The sequence below is a fragment of the Haliotis cracherodii genome, unplaced genomic scaffold (genome assembly GCF_022045235.1).
Source record: "Haliotis cracherodii isolate W230 unplaced genomic scaffold, xgHalCrac1.p SCAF_6, whole genome shotgun sequence".
Lineage (NCBI taxonomy): Eukaryota > Metazoa > Mollusca > Gastropoda > Lepetellida > Haliotidae > Haliotis > Haliotis cracherodii.
In genome coordinates this window covers 39,184,691-39,202,195 of record NW_027266319.1, presented here as the reverse complement: position 1 = coordinate 39,202,195, position 17,505 = coordinate 39,184,691, and the positions used below count along the sequence as shown (strand labels likewise).

At 41.1% G+C, this 17,505-nt stretch overlaps 1 protein-coding gene and 1 pseudogene across 1 annotated transcript in view; both read right to left on the bottom strand.

The window, feature by feature from the left end:
- LOC139444902 (sacsin-like) overlaps positions 1 to 17,505 on the bottom strand; it is a 73,423-nt gene that overhangs the window by 43,881 nt on the left and 12,037 nt on the right. The window lies entirely within an intron of this gene.
- On the bottom strand, positions 185 to 2,324 carry LOC139445918 (uncharacterized; annotated as a pseudogene).

Here is a 17,505-nt window from a genome sequence, read left to right as displayed (position 1 = left end):
TTTAATTGCCTAACTGTGATTTCTGGAATTGACATATTGTCATCATCTGAAGTACTGGTTGACCCGAGAGCTGTAGGCTGAGTGTGGGAGGTCAGAGATGGATAATGTCCAGGGGGTGGCGACAATGGAGGGGGTGGTGACAAAGGAAGTTTAGGGGGGTGGCCTTCTTCAGTTTGGATCGAGGTTAGGCCTCTGTGCTCGATCCGGAAGTGTTTAAAGCCTCCTTTGGGTCTTGTCTGGCTTTGCTTTCCCTCCCCTGCTTTTCATGAGCACTGAACGTGACTTTCTTCTCTCCATATCCACCTTCATTGTAATTGTTTGGACAATCCCTTCGGAAATGACCTGTTTTCCCACATTTGAAGCACTCCCCCGATCTAGTTGGTGATGATGAGGGGCTTCTAAATCGTCGACTCACGATAGCCATCAGCTTTTTGATATCTTCTGACATCTCCTCAACCCGAGCTTCCAGGCGGGTCAAACGTTCCACCACACTTGACCTTACAGGTTGTGATGGAGTTTGCCGCTTATCCTGTGAAGGGGTATAATTTGAACGAGGTGTCATTTGGGCAACCATGTATTCTTCCTCAGACTCATTGGCCAAGTGCGATTGCCTAACATCCCGTCGAATGACTGGTCTACCATAGACTGCCTGGGTATTCTGGAAGTACTTTTGGACTGCGTCCATAGCTGCTTCCAGTGTTCTAAGTCCCAGGTTGGAAACATAGTGGGCAGCTTCTTTGTTTGCGCATCCTTTGCAGAATCTCCGCACCACTTGTTGTTCCACAAAGTCCTCGGGTAAATCTGTAAAGGCAGCCATCGCTACTTGGAGTACACGCTCCGCCCATTCTTCCAATGACTCGTCTGAGCCCTGACGAAGGTTCGGAAACTGCAGTTGGGCAGTCTCAGCTGGAGACCGTTTCCCAAACCGCCTTTCGAGTTTCTTTACCATTCCTTGGAAGGAGATGAATTCATCTCTCTCTAGCAATAAGGCGAAGAAGTCGGCTGCTTTCCCTGCAAGGCAGTAACACAGCTTGTCAAGTTTCTCCTCCTCATTCCAGGCCTGAGATCGGGCGAAGCGTTGAAATTTCATATAGAAGGAGGACCATCTTGCACTACCATCATATGATAACATCCGTGGTAGTGGAGCTGTTGGTTTTTCAACAACTGCTTTACGTCTCCTCTGAATCAGCTGTGGACGTACCTCATCTGAGTCGCTATCCGAAGAGTTACCTAATGGCTCTCTCCAGGCGACTGGTTGATGGTGAGGAGCCCTCCTGATTCTTTCTGTCCTGTCTTTACACATCCTTTGCCTATCTCTGTGGGCATGTGCCAGATCTTCTTTATAAAATCCAGATTGATCCCATAGTGGCTGGAGTTCCCCGTACTTGGCTTGTATGCGGGTCCCAGGATGTGTAGCATCCACCCGGCATTGGTTAGGATCCCGTACAGAATGATAATCCTTAGGGTCTTGTTCTTCATACATCAGGGACCAACGAGGACGGGAACATTGACGGCTACCAAATGAATGGCCATACGTATCCACATATTCTGGGTAATCCCTTTGGGCATGATTAACCCTAGGGTACCCCTCAGCATATGTGGACAAACCATGTTCTGTCCCATCGTTCTGCCTTATGTCCTCTCTAGGCCCAACAGGGGTGCTTGAGGTTGGAGGCCAAATGGGGACACCCCCCATTCTGCTTGAGCAGACGTGGATCCTCCTCCTCTGAGTCTAGGTATCCCCTGTACTGCAATGCCTTCTCTCCCGGACTGTCATCTTGAGCAGGCCTGGGATAATGAGACCTGGATGGAGTGGCCCGTTGGGTGGATGGGGTTTCACGTGTATCATTCCCCTGGGCCGAGTTACTTAGGATTGGTTGAGGGGCCATAGATTTAGTTTGGCCTGTCCTCTTCCGTTCCCTATGCCCAGGGGTTAGAGCTTGTCTCTGGTGGACATTCCCCTCAGCACCTTGGAGGACCCGAGGGTCAATCTCCTCAGTATTGGGCTTTGTCCTAGAACTCCGCCGTAACACTTCCGTACCCTGTACCTCAGAATGAGGGTTAGGCATGGGTGCCTTAGCAAGATGGCTGGATCCAGGATCCTTAGGGCTACTGGCTTCCAGGTTGACAAGAACCTCAGAGAAAACCTCCATCTCCCTGCTTAGATCGTGAGAGGCCGCCTGCCACCGGTCATAGAGAGCACTCTGACTCGGTGGAGTAAGTCCTCTACGCCTGGCCTGCAAGTTGATCTCCGCTTGTTCCAGTTGTTTTAGGTTTGAGTTGATAGCATCCACATCAGGGCTAGGAACTGCTTGATGGAACATTTTAGCTTGCGACAACCTACTCGAGGTACTTTCCGTAGCTGGAGTAAATTGTCCAAATGCGGATTTAGATGTCTTGGTTTTGGATGGTGCAGCTTGACTGGAAGCAGGTTGCCTCACCATCCCGGGAGACCAAGAGCCTGCAGTTTGAGTACCAGTGGCAAAGGAGATGGTGCTTAGAGCCTGTTCAGGGTTTCTGATAGAGGGGAGATTACGAAAATCCTCCTCCGTCAGTACACCTAAGGTTTCTCTGAGCTGAAGAATCTTCCGGGCCAGTTTCATCCCTATTCCCGGAATAAGCCTGAGTTCTTCCTCAGAGCACAGATTGATATAAACTGGCGGCATGATTGGATTATCTGAAATAATCCAAAAACCCGTCTTAAATAATTAATTAGAAAGTACAAGTTATAAAAACCCAATGTTTGGAACAAATACAATTGGGAAAGGAACAAAAGTGTCCGGGCCTTCCCTAAAGTATTCTTGCTCTTGTACTACAACCTAAGGTAAGACGAAGCTGACCTTTCGGTACCTACATGGTAGCTGTATAACATTAAACTAACGTAAGTAAAGACATGTCAATATTATGGATATGACAAATCAAGTACATGTCAAAGGATAGATGAATGGAAGTTGCAACCTGCATGGCGGATTACACCTGGGCTAGAGAGACCATGGCGGCAGAGAAAACCCAAGATATACCATCAACCCTACCCCCCACCAGTAGAGAACTGATACCAACCCAAACAACATTGTGCTACATGTTGCTAATAGGGTGAGGCACTGGCAGCCGACTGCGAAGCCCATCGTCTGAAGAAGGATAGAGCGCCAGTTGATCGTGAAGAATGCTCCACGTTGCCGAATATACTGACTGCTGACCAGTAGAATGATGCCGTTCGTATGAAGGACAGAGCATAAAAGTGGACGCATATTGTCAGCAACCGGACTTACAGGCTTCACAAACCAGAACCAAGTGAACGATATCGTCCCCCGGAGGACCGACTACTCAGCTGCTAAGCATTAGCTACCCTTACCTAACACTCCCAGACTTACAGATGAAAACACAACACTGCAGGCAAGATAACTGAACTGTACCAGCAGTGAACAAAGCAGATGGCATACCCCAAAATAATCTGTACGGTCAGCGGGTGTCTCAAACTGAAATGAAACCCGGCCATACTAGGGTGAAATACTTGCACCATCTAACGTTTGACCTATGCTAATATAACACAATCACATTTCATGCATGGCATAAACATGACCATAAAAATGACAAATAAATAAATATTCTTAACAATTGCAAAAGCTACCACACTTACCAAATGGATATAAATAATAAACAAATGGAATAAACACACCAGGTCTAGGTGACAGTTGACAGCTGTCAGTCAGTCTTATCAAGAGGAGTGAGCGCAGAAGTGTCAACCTAACACCTTGTAAAAATAATTGAAAAACCTAATATACATAAATATAACCCCAGTGTCATCCTAAAACCTTGTATAAACAATAATGCACAGTGAAAACATACCTGCAAACCCTTGCATTAATGGAAAGACCTGCAGAATACTTACCCACTATTTAATGTGCATTAATGTGAATACATAATTTATATACATATAATAAAAGTATAAGTGGATAAATGATGATAACACTACACATATATAAATATGCTGACAGAATTTATATTAAAAACAAAACACGCAAAGCCATGGGAGTTGTTACAGCGTTACCATGCACCCAGTGACAGTGATTGACAGCTAGGTACAAGCAACACTGCAATCAACACCATGAAATTTACACGTAATACGCCGGGTGAAAAGCATGCAGCTTCCAGCGGTTGACATGATCAAAACACATGGATAGTGGATACATCAACACCCTTTGATATTACTGTGCATTTAACATTACGAGTATGTTTTTACGGCCGAAAAGTGATAAATATAAAAACTAAAGAGCATTGGGGTATTACTCTAATAGCCAATGAAAAAGCTCAAAACGCTCCATACTGCGAGTTTTGCTCTATATAAGGACATCACGTGACCCATTCATCAGTCCTTTCCCATGGTCGTGTGACATATTTACTTTTGTCACCAATATCACAAATAGGCTTAATCCTGTTCACAGCGCCATTGTTGTGAAAGCCTAGTGATAGGGAAAGGTGCTTACCTTACAGCGTAAGCTTGATGAAGGGGAGATCGAGAACGTATAAGCTTCTGTGAGTTCTGTCCGTTCAGTTGGCTGTCTAGTCTCAATCTGTCGATTGTCACCTGTCAGATTTGGCGGGTAAGTTGATCACGTGCCTCGATCACACCCGGAAACATACGAGTAACATCGGGTGGCCAATCCGATGTAACCCAATATACGAGTGTGGAAGCACCAATCACTACAAATAATTACCTTTAGAATACAGTACCACAAGCCTTTCAAACACGTGACAGTATCCTATTACGTAATTTGTAGTATTTTTGGCAAGTCTCACCAGCGAAACAATGTCCTGTGTCATCACGGGTCAGCGAGTGTGCATAAGCTCCTCCCAGTGATCTATCATCTCTACATGCCAGGTCTTTGAATACGCCCAGCGGTGTTGAGAGTTTTGAATATTTGTTTACTAAATAGCCTGCAACCTCGGGGTATCGCGGTACTTGTCATGTACGCTAAACAGAACAAAATGCACTCACTAACCTTTATGATTATTCGTGTTCTCTGTATCAGATATCATTCATTTTATCAAACAATGCATATTTTACTGATAAAAGTTCATTATTCACATTAGTAGCTCCGAGTAAAAGCCGGGCCTCGCGCTCTGTTTGACAAGGGTGAGAACTCCATCGTATCGCGGTACAGAGAAAAGTTGTGTATGGAGGTCCGAATTGGACAAAAAGAGGACATAATTCTACCAACCACTTGGTATGATCATGCCAGACATCAGTGATTTGTCCAGACAAGTGCAAAGACAGCACAAGTAAAATTCTAAATGTGTTTTCAGCAATAGGTATTCAATGCATTTCTACCGAAAAGTAAGAGAAAAATATTTTTGTAAGTCAACAACAAAATATCAGAAATGATATTTTAAGATTGTTTAAAAAAAAATTGGATGACAATAATTTGTCACAAAATGGAAAAATGTTAAAAGTCAACAATAAATATATATAAAGCACTCCTAGTATGCCCAAAGTATGTATTTATCTTTTGACTTCTAGTGAAGAACGTATTTCTAAGTTTGGCATTATGGCCCTTATGATCTCCCGATAGATTCTGGGCACAGAGCGGGAAAAAATGTGCGGACTACGTAACTTCCGTTACCTCATTAGTCGCCATGAATATGCAGAAGATCTAGTTCAGGTCGATCGAGAAAGTTTACTTGGGGAACTGCGGGTTATATCGTTGGCCATTGATAGATGGGGGTAAGGCAATATTACAACAGATGCCAGAAATATATATTGACGGATTAATAACTCCTTACTTATAGCAGACGGAACATTCCGAGGAAATTGAAATTGTTTACGAAGTGAGCACTTCCTGGTTACCGATTTGCATTAATAGACAGCCGCTAAGAGGCGTGTCCCGCGTGAACTATCAGAAATCACAAATGCCGCGATACGATGAATGCCGCGGTACCATGGGGTCCGAGTATATAGCCTGCAGCGGCGCATTTTATAGCAAGCACTAGTTTACGAAAGCACTTTTATTTTATATACATTTTTTATTTTGTTTTTCTTGTAATTCAAGTGGCTAAAATGGTTACAAATGGGAACTAATATACATATATATTTTTTCGATTCATTAATTTTCATTATTATGCACAAGAATGCAGTGTATATTATATTGGCGCTGAACACATCCATATGTCGCCAGTGCATGATTAGATAGACATGCAACTGAGGTCACATTGCATGTAACAACTTTTAAACTCCACATAGAGATGCAATGTATGCTTGCTCAATAAACTATTGGCTAAGTTCATTCCCAGTAAGTGTTGATAGGAGTTTCCCCTTGTGTGGGTGTTCCTGCAGACAAACATGGATGCAAACCATTTGGCACCGCTCTATTCATATGTGATTTCTAAGGTTAATTCACTGAGCAAAATTATGTCTTAAACAAACTTATTTTAAGAATCACATTAACTGCTAAAGAGATTAATTATACCCCAATGTGCCTCCATACCATAAATATCATAATCATAAAAAATATGTCTTTTGCTCCCCAAAGGCTAGTATAATACAATTGTGATTGCTGATATATGGTATTTATGGTATGGAAATACCATAATCCTCTCTTTATTTTTTGCGGTCATGTTCTCAACTTTAACTCGTGACTTATATAATGGAACATTGTAAACACTTGAAAACACGAGGCCCATAGGCTCACCTGGATATTTATGCAATCATGACAAAATATGCATTTGCATTGTACATGTATATAATACTGCAAATATTTCGTAATTTTGACTCTGTCAGCATTTAAAAGGGGTGGATGGCAAATCAGACTGCATGAAAATGTACTTCTTATAATATTTATAAAGATCTGAACCGTTTCCATATTATGATCCAGGATCTAAGTTTCCAGCGGCAAGGCTGGACCCCAGGGCGAATCCTATTGGCATAAATGTATTATTCTCTTCATAACAAACAAATGTATACAATGTATTTGTTTATTATAGGGTGGGGATAATATGTTATTGTTATGTTTGTATGTTCTGGGTTCAGACCCTCCATTTCTCCAATTTGAATCCCCACCACTGGAGAATGCTTCAACCCAAATGTGGTTGATATCTATCTCTTAGCTCTAGAGGAGAAGTCGCTTAAAGCAATATAGCCAAATTACCCCTATTTGGCCCCGCCCCTCAGTCCCTTGGGGGGTCAGCCCTCCATTTATACAATTTTGAATCCTCACCAACGGAGAATGCTCCCAACCAAATATGGTTGATATCTTTCTCTTAGTTCCAGAGAAGACGCTTAAAGCAATATAGCCAAATTACCCCTATTTGACCTCAAATTTCATTTATTTCCAATTAGTGGTTCAAAAGAAGAAGTCGTTTGAAAAAAATGTTGACATACGGACGGACGGACAATGGATGGACGACGGACGGACAATGGACGGCCGACGGACGTCATGTTATGGCATAAGCTCACGTTGGTCCTGAGGACCAGGTTAGCTGACAATATGTCTCATGGCTTCTGAGAACAAGGGGCTGGTGTGAAGGCTGTATTTTTTTAAAAATAGCTGCTTTCTTAGCCATATTATATTTTTCAAAATGAAATGTCTTCTAATTAATATGTAGCCAAAGATATGTAGAACATGAACTGTGAACATCTATTGATAGGTTCAGTAGTAAATTTATGTGAAGAGATGTTAGTTTTCAGACGGAATGACTGATCCACTGCAAACACGAAAATGTCGTTTTTTTTCCGTATATGGTCATTGGACGGAAAAACGACGTTATTTAGACGCTTTCAAACCATCGTTTTTCCGTCCAAATAACGTCGTTATTTGACATCGGAATTTACTGGGAGAGAACGATATCATCCAGCTCCTCCCTTTCTTGATTGACATTGTCAATCAAGCAACAGCGTCTACCGGTATTCCTATTTCTCAGATTTCATTGGTCAGTTCTCGCGTGTTAGATTACATGCCCGAGTTTGACGCTGTACTCGAAGCGCTTAGCGGAAGTACTGAAATCAATTGTTTTGCGCATGCGGATTGCTTAATGCCTTGTCCAAATTTTCCGTTCTGTGCATGCGCGATTTCGCGTATTGTTTCCACCATATGTCACCACTATTTGACAGTGATTCATAAACACAGTCTCGTGATGAGTTCGGAATCGTACAATGTCGCTTTAATTTATGGCACGTACTTGATCGGCGCGTATTTCCCATTAACAAATACAATGATAACGGTAATAATTTTAGTCAAAATAATTAGGAAAGCGCAAGGCTCAGGAACGTCGGAGTATAGGAAAAGGATTTATACTTTCGAAAGTTATATAATCGTCAAATACGCAAAAGAATATCAACCGTCTTTTAAAAACTTATTTTTGTAGAAGGTGATCTTGGTGTTTATTGCCAGATAGTATATGCATATACATTTTCCCGATATTGCTTATTTTAATGTTTACTAATAGTTTTAAGGTTCGTCCGCCTAAATGACGGGATTCCACTTTCTCATTTGTACATGACACTTAAACAGTGTTCTGTTACTGTAAACAGATTAGTTTCAAATTCCAAACTGGTGATATCTATTCAGACTAATGCTTAGTCTCTAAAACTGTATAGTTTTGAAAGAAACAAGTAACTCCATTTACATTGAAGAGGAGCCCCAGTTATATGGGAGATTCCGAGAAGAACCTACTCTATGGATATATAAGCTGCCACCCAAACCGACCCAAACCGACCCCGAAAGCTTATTGTATGCTATATAGTCCCATGGAAGTGCACTAAAATTATACATTGTATTCCGGACGATTGTGTTCTTTCATCTACTTTTAAATGTTGCCTATACACTAATCTGGACGTACTACTCATTGTTCTATTTATGTCATCCTATTGTATATATATATTTATATCAGATATACATTAACGCATGTTACCATTCTAAAGTCATACTCTCATATAACCTTATATTGTTCATAGTATCAAAGTTCATTCAACAACATCAAGAACAGCAATTTAAACTACTGAAACACCCAAAACACAAGGCTGTTATCAAGCGCTGGTGCAGGACGTGATGCATCGTAAAAAACTGTATCGTGATGTCATCAGAAATACAATTTCTTGCAACATTTATACTACGAGATAGTAAGGCTAACGCTTACTCACAGGTGGAACGTAAACAATATCGCTAATACAGATATCACGTATTTGAATGTTAATACTAAAGACAACACTCATTATTTTTGCAGTGACGATATAACACTTATACACGTTTATTGGTGACTTTCATCAGTTTTGCTAATTATTAATTTTGATAACTTTGTTTTCACATATACAAGTAACAATACCCGACTAGCCTGTCAAATATACTTATGGGGCAGTTTTCAATCTTGTACTGACTTACTCTGGTGTTCCTGAGGGGAGGTTATTGGCTTGGGTGTTATACCCCGTTTTTCTGGTAATCCTATTATTACTTCATTTTTATCTAATGACACCCTGTTCTCTGGATCACGGCTCCGTGACTATCCATAACAATTAAGATGAACATTCAGATCAAGTACATGAATGAGTTTGTTTTGACGCCACAGTCAATCAAAGACCAATGCTGTGCGGTTTGATTTCATACTTCCACCAGGTCGAACATCGTGGATCTTTTTCTACTTTAAGAGAATCATAGTTCATATGCTAATCCATCTATTGCCTACGAAAACCGTCCCGCTCAAGATGACCTTACTTGTTGTTAAATCCATCATCTATCCCCCGTTCTCACCCCCCCCCCCCCCCCCCCCCCCCACACACACACACACGCGCGCACGCACACACACACAGCGGACCTAAATAACCTGGACAGGCAATACTGCTGATAGCCTCTGGTCAACACCGCCGCGAGCGCTACCACAGAATGTTCGTGGAACTCTGCAGGGGGCATTCTCAGTAGCTTCAAATGCGCTGAAATGTGCGTGTCAAGGACAGCTGATGTCCGATGCTGAAGAACCGTGTTCACAGCTGACCGACTTGGTATTTTTCTGCACAGACCGAAACTGGATATACTGACCCCCAGCTGTTATAGAAATTTAACTAACCCCTGATCAAATAGATGCCCTTCGTTAATCTTTAAGGGGAGTACCGTATATACCTGTGATAACGATACCGGTGGCGATGCTGATGCTGATGGTGGTGGTGATGATAATGATGGTGACGGCGATGATGATGGTGATGATGATGATGATGATGGTGGTGATGGTGAATCAAGAATTTTTATATTGTACAGAACACCCTCGTAGGGCAGGGTACAAGCTATCTACATATGGAATAAATATAACTATCAACATGAAAGGTAGATATACATAATGTAAATTATAGATATATATAAATATTACATATTATTTCATTCATAGTGTATAAACATATATATATATATATATATATATATATATATATATATATATATATCATGAGGTGGCTGGCAGCGTGTACTTTAATGATGCTGATACTGTATAAATAGGACATAATAACCATAAGGTCATATCTAGATGTTGTCTATAAGTGAGGTTCTTTTAATAAACATGTCGGAGATAATTTGTAAAACATATTTTGCTCTTTCAGGACAGGGGTTCAGGATATTTGCTAAGATTCTATTATCATTTTGGCAGTTTTGTAAGTCTAGTGTTCGAAGAAGTATCTGCCTTTGATTCTGATAATTTGGACAGTTCAAAAGGAAGTGTTTCTCATCTTCTATCTTATTTAGGTTACATAATTTACATATTCTCTGGTCGACAGGCGTGTTAGTGTATCGGCCTCTTTCAATCTCCAGATTATGGCAACTGAGTCTTAATTTGGTTAAAGCTAATCTATGATCTTTACATTTTACAGCTGAAACATACTTCTTAAGTTCAAATTTATATTTAATAAGTCCTAGATGCCTAAGTTTGTGGGGGTTATCAGTGTTTACTTGGTCACTTTCAATGAGAAATATATTTCTAAATTTTGTTTGAAGAGCTTCATAGAATTTTGAGCAAGGGGCATTTTCACTGTTGGACTTGGGAAGTAGGTGTGCCATCATATATTTGATAGAGGATGTCCAGGACATTTTTTGTGAGGCGAAGAGAATATCCTCCTGGTACGCATCGAATAAGAGCCCGTCATATTCCAAGCCTTTCAGGCGCTGGTAATATCTATACATGGACATATATATTTGTAAAGTAAGAGGGTACATTCCTAATTCACTGAGGCATCCAATATTACTTGACTTTTTTGGTACTCCTAGAATCTGCTTTGCTATTTTTATAGTGATCTCATTACATAGTTGTTTAGACCAGTTATGATACATTTCATGCGAGGGTCTTAGAAGACTGCAGCCCCATACCTCAGCTCCATATGAGGCAATGGGTACAATTAAGACATTATACAAGCGAATGAGAATGTCTGCTGGGAGATGAGGAGTTGATTCCAGTGAACTTTTGATCTTATATCATGCTCGCACTACCTCAACGATTTGATGGCCCAATTTAAATTGAAGTTTATGTTCTTTTGAGGAGCCCCCAAATACAATTATTTTAGTTTTGGATAAGTTAACTTTAAGTTTCCAATGTTCAGTGAAGGTCTGTAGGCTGTTAAGTCTGTTTTGCAGACCACGAGCAGAGCATGAAAATAGTACAAGGTCATCAGCAAATAGTAAGTGGGTTAGGGCCTTATCATTCAGTAGGGGGGCATTGTTAGAATTGTCTGACATGAGGTAATCCTGTAGGTCATTTACGTAGATACTGAAGAGGGTAGGGCTGCAGACACATCCTTGCTTGACACCAATATTAGAACAAATTGGGGTACTGGAGCCTTCTTGGGATTTCACAGCATAATAAAGTGTAGAGTATATATTATCAAGTAGATTATAGATTTTCCCATTAATGTTGTTATTTAGTAGCTTTTGTCTTAGACCATTTCTCCACACAGTGTCAAAAGCTTTACTAAAATCAACAAAGCAGGCATACAATTTCTTCTTAGACTTCTTATATTTCTGAATCAGAGTCCGTAGTATGAAGATGTTATCAGATGTTCTGAAATCGTTTCTAAAGCCAGCCTGTCTCTTATCAAACAACTTGGATGATTCCACGTGCGATATGATTCGCGAGTTGATAATAGCGAGCACAAATTTAGATAGGCAGCATCCGAGGGCAATCCCTCTGTAGTTATCAACATCGTCAACATCCCCCTTCTTGTGTATTGGAACAATGTAGGATGTTTTCCACTGTGATGGGAATATACCGCTGTCCAAAATCATATTAAATAACTTCAGGTAGTGGTCGGCCAATAAAGTAACAGAATTACAAATCATTTAATTCAGAATCAAATCTGGGCCAGCAGATTTGCCACGTTTCAATTTCTTCACAGCAGTGTAAAGTTCTGAGGCTGTTATTTGAGAATTACATATTCCAGGTTTATCTTCTTGTTTATTTTCTCTTGTGTCCTGATTTAATAGGGATTCTGAGATATTACAATGAAATTCTGTGCTATCTTGTACGTCGCAATTTAGCGTAGTGAAGTGATTTTCCCACTCCTCAGTAGATATCTCAGCTTGTTTTTCATCAACGTTATTTTCAGTCAGTGAGTTCCCTGACAAGCCTCCAGTATTCCTGTGGTTTTCTTGAAGACAAAGTTTCAAGTTTGTTTAGTAAATCCTCCGTATATTTCTTCTCTGTCCATTTTCTACAATGTTTGTACTTTTTACGGGCATTATAAAACTGATGTTGTCTATTTCTATCATATGGGTCCTTTGCTAGGTCCTGCCATGCGACTTGCATTATATCTTTTAATTCTTTACAATTTTTGTTGAACCATTTACTTTTTCTCTTTGTCATCTGTTTTACTTGGACAAGTCTTACAGCCCCCTGAGCTGCATATAGTAGAATACTGTTGAGGTTGGCTGTAGCATCACCAATACCACTTTGGGAGTTCTCATGCGGAGTAATGAGGAAATTGTTTGAAAGAATTTTGGAATTTACCGAAAGCAGATTATTACTAAAAGTAGTCTTTGAATCATCCTTCCATATGAACTTGAAAAGTCTTTTAGACTGAGTCTTCCTTGCTTTGGTTTTAATGACAATGTCATAGTTGCATACAGAGAGCAGTGGTCTGACATATGTGTAAGTGGATGTACTTTTAGACTTTTCAAAGATCCAAAATCCTCACACTTTGTTATGATATAGTCCACAGTGCTGCAGCCATTATATTGGAAGGATGAATAGTTTCCAAACAAGTCACCAATTATTCTACCATTTAGGATGCAAGTGTTAGTATTTTGACAGGTTTGAATAAGGTTGCGTCCAAATTTGTTTGTCACAGGGTCTGTGTTATTCCTGTTTAAGGGAAGAAAGGGGTAGTTAGTTAGCCAAGGTAGGGGAGAATGGCCATTGTTTCGCTCTGATGTAATTTGATTACTTAAGGTTCCCGTTCTTGCGTTAAAGTCGCCACCAACTATTAGTTTTCCTATTTGACCATAACTAGCTAGATGTTGTTCAAGAGAAGCAAAGGGGTCTTGTGATTTCACTTTCCATATGCTAGAATTTTCTGGAGGTATATATATAACTCCAATGATGATATCATGGGAACAATTTAGTGCCTTGCCACTGACTCTTATCCACAGCATGTCCCCATCAGTTCTGTCTAGAATTTGAATCGCAGACTGATACTCTTTCCTGTACATAAGAGCTGTGCCACCTCTAGATATGCTACTTCTAGTATTTACACCACACGTTCTTGGATTAACTATAACATTATAACCGTTAAATCTACTTCTAATATCTTCTATGTCGTCCTGGCAAATCCAGCACTCTGTTAAGCCTAGGAAATGTGGAAATTCTACACTACTAAGTACATTAGTCTTGTTGGCTAGTCCCTGTATATTCCAAAAGCCAAAAGTTAGTGAATTTGTCATTTTGGATTGTAACGTTGAAATAGCTAATCACTAGGCACTTGGGCAAATACAATATAGAGATTATGGTAAGCAATATATGATGTAAAAACATAAGTGGATACACTCTAACTATATCATATGGATATCTGAGTCCAAATATATCATCCAAATGTTTGCTGAAATAATAGTCAAACTGAGATTAATGCCAATAAGATGTATGAACAAAAATGCTGACAATATTTCACAAACAAGTCTGTACATCTCAGGCTCCACAATGAGGTCCCCAAGGATTCCACAAGAACAGTGACGCAGTCATGTTACTGGTAAGGGAGTTCACGTAGGGATTACCCATCCAGTATGGTGATATTCTTGGTGGTGAGTATCCAGGGGGTGGGGGCGGAATCATTGTGGGCCATGGTCGTGGTGGTTGTGCCCAAGGGAACATCGGAGGTGGTGAAAAAGTTGTCTGGGGGTTTATTTGTGATTGTATTGGTGGATCCTCGTTGACATCTGGTATCGAGGTATGTCTTGTCACAGCAGGTGGAGATGATCTGGTGTGTTCAGTAGTCTTTGTTGGATGGCTGATGCTAGGAGTTGTTGTCTCTGTGCAGCTCACAGCTTGAGCTGTTACATCATCATGTGAAATCCCTTTGCAACTAGTATTCCTGCTTTCTGTCTCCGAAGATGATGGAGAGTTAGTCAGATTTACAAGTTTATGCATTCTTTTTCCATGTTTGTATATGAATGTCTTCATATATTTGCCCATAACAGCAGAGCCAATGTATTTGGATGCACACTGTCTGTATAAAGATAGGTTTTGGCAAAATTATTTTTGTCAGTGAAGTAGCTATCGAGGGGTATAAAGTCAAAGCTATTTTCAGCACACATTTGTTCCACTATGTGATTGAGGTTCCAAATATTCCTGTTGTATTTGCGGCCTTGATCATTCAATCTGTGAGGGATACCACAGAAGGCTAGTCTAGCATTTGGGAACTTCTCTGTGTAAGCTTGTTGCAGTCGTTCGACTTGAGGGAGCATATCACATTTCCAGACGCAGGTATTGGACCCAACAAGGCATGTCACTGTTTCGGTCTCAAGGTGTCTTTGCTGCTGCTGCACAAATAATATTAAATCTTCATATGTGCCACCTGAGAAGGTCCTAACATGGGCATTTCCTTCACTGTTGATTTTCCTCCTACTTCAGGTTCTTCAGTAAGGAATCACCCACAATGAGATGCTGCACTGTAACAGGCAGTTGTCTGCTCCTGGGAGAAGGAGTATTTTCATGGTCAGTTTTGATAGTGAAGCTGACCACGTCGTCCGGGTCAGATTCCCCTCCTGCTGGTTGGGACTGTCTCCCTGTTTGTTCAGCTTCTTGTTGCGTAGGTGCAGGGGTAAGAGAGGGACCGCTTGAGCCTTGGGAGGGGATTCATGACATGGTGGGGTTGGGGGTGTGGGTATGGGTGTGGGTATGGGTATGGGTATGGGTATGGGTATGGGGGGGGGGGGGGAGGCTGCTGTGGTAGGAGGGATACTTGTGGCTTGGGGCACATTTTCTGCAGTATCAGGTGACATCAGCATGTGACTTTTGAGGTCAGTTATAATCCGCTCCAGATGGGATATTCTGTCTTGCAGGGCTGTGTTTTCTCTTCTGAGTTTATCCACCCCACAATTCACATCCTTTAGTCTATTTATTTCTTTACTCTGTTGTTGGATATGGTTTCCCATTGTTTTCATGTCTTCTTTTAGTTGTCTTACAGTTTCATCGGCGCCTTTGCATGTTTCACAACATTGATTTGAGCTTACAGATAGCTTTGACTCTAAAGAGTTATTCACTTCTTGTATTTGATACACCTTTGTTTGCAAGTTTTGGATGTCAAACGTGTTTCTTGCGTCTGATTTCGCAAAGTTTGACCGCAGTGTTTTCGTGCTGAAATATGGTGTTTTCCCTTTTGCTTTAATGATCTTTTTCTTCCGATGGAATATTGGAGTGTCCTTGATATCACGTGCACTTTGCTGGCTGGTGATATTCAGATTGTTGTTGTTGCACATTGTACATTTAAATTTCAGGGTTGGGTTTTGTACGTGCTCGGCATATTCTTCGTCTGTGAAATTGTCACAGGATTGATGGCACCATCCTCCACATGTGTCACACATGATCTGGTGATCCTCATCATCTTGTATATTGCAAACTGGGCATGGATTGTCATTTTTGGTTTGATTCTTCACAAGAAATTTTTGAAGCGCAATCGATAGCTTATTACCTTCTCTGGTGTCATCTTGTGATAATATGAGCAGTAGGTGAGTATATCGGAATGTGTCAGTGGCTTTTCCATTGACCAAAGCAGAACTGCTTGTGTGGTAGAGGTCGATGGTATACTGTGCATCACAACAGTTTACCTTATAGATTGTTTCTATTTTGGCCCCACTCTTATCAACACTGAGAATACTGTCGCTGAGGTGATTTGAGAAGAATGCATCACAATTGTGTCTGAATATTTCATAGGTACCAGTATTCATGTCCAAACAAAGACCCCCACCTGTTTCTCTGATCTGTACTGCCTCCCTCTCTGTGGCATCCATCTTGGCTCTGAGTGCCTTGGCCCTGTTTATGGTGTAGGGTTTCTCTCTTGTGGCGCCATCTTTGTCAGTTGTAGCTCCCTGGGTTGGCACTACCATGGAATGATTGTCCATTTTCTTGGTTGTTGACCTTATCCATCAAAATATTACTGAAGAATTGTTGTCTTGAGTTCCAGATGCTGTTTGTTGTATAGTCTGCACTTGCCCATGTTGTGCTATTTACTTGAAAAGGTACATTTTCTGGAGAGCAGAGTAAAGTGTGACTGTCTCTAGCTACGACCTTGACCTGTCCGTGATGATATGCTGATGTCCTTGGATTTTACAGTGGTGATAAATATCATCTGTAATTGCAAACTTTAACATTTGAAAAATGAAAACACATGAGTTGATCATATGATCAAGGCCGCTGGCGTTGCCTAGTGGTAAAAGCGTTCGCTCCTCGTGCCGAAAGTCCAGGTTCGATTCTCTGCATATCATAGGCACAATGTGGGAATCCCCCGCCATGATATTGCTGTAATATTGCTAAGGCGGCGTAAAATCCGACTCACATAAACTCTCATAAATCACTGTGCCATTGCTAACCAAGGTTCTGCAGATGGCACCAGAGTATGTCAAGATTCAACTCTCGGTTGGTCTTCTTCCATTATATCTCACTAGGTGGCGCTACTGGCCTCGCTAGGTCGTTCATTCATCCACAGGGCTGTGTACATGAATGGCGGCACTTTCTTAAAGCGGTTGTCAAGTAGGAGTTTATGTCATCGGGAGTTCACCTCAACCGATTCCAGCAGTCCTGCTTTTATCTGATCCATTGACCTAAGTTTGTGGCTCTGTGACAACATGTACAAAAGAAAGTCTTTGTACAGTAGATGCAATGGGCTATTCATGGCATATCACATGCTTTTACGGATTGTGAACCGGCCTCGCGATATCTAATCCGCTGTCCTCGCATAGATGTTAACATATCTTCGAGATCTGTCTGAATGAATGGCGTGACAACATTCAAGAAGTACGTTAACGGTTACGTGAAATATTAGAATGATTCCACCAC